Source organism: Sinocyclocheilus anshuiensis, unplaced genomic scaffold (assembly GCF_001515605.1).
Source record: "Sinocyclocheilus anshuiensis isolate Anshui unplaced genomic scaffold, SAMN03320099.WGS_v1.1 scaffold393, whole genome shotgun sequence".
Taxonomy (NCBI): Eukaryota; Metazoa; Chordata; class Actinopteri; order Cypriniformes; family Cyprinidae; genus Sinocyclocheilus; species Sinocyclocheilus anshuiensis.
In genome coordinates, this window is record NW_015536501.1 from 1,806,273 (window position 1) to 1,806,810 (window position 538).

Below are 538 nucleotides of genomic sequence, written 5' to 3' on the forward strand. Positions count from 1 at the left end.
CTGATTGGCCAGCTATCCAGTGAGTTGTGATTGGCCGAATACCTCAAGTGTGTGACAGAAATGTTACGTCCCTAACCATACTGTGATGCCATGTCCCGGCTAGAGCGACGAGACAAAAACATTAAAACCCATTATAAACGAGGCATTTGTTGCATCCAGTGGGCACATAATTATGGATGATGATGACTTATACTGTCTTTTTGCGCGTTGCGTTGCATCGCGCCGCGTAAACATAAAACCATGTCTGCATTTGTGATCGGAGAAATGACATATGACCCCTTTAAGTTTAACCATCATAGAGTGAAAGTTTATCATTTGCACGTTTTCTCTTGCCAATTTACACATTCAAGCTATTTTAACTCGTGTGCTGTTTTCTGTGCGCTCAGCCGCTGCTGCACACACCCGAAGCGCGCACACGCAGAGAGAGAGACACTGCGTGAACACCGAAATGGTTCCTCTTTCACATACACACAAAGTTGTGTTAAAATACCCATTTTGGCAAGTATTCTAAACACAGTCGGTTATGTCTTAAGTGAAA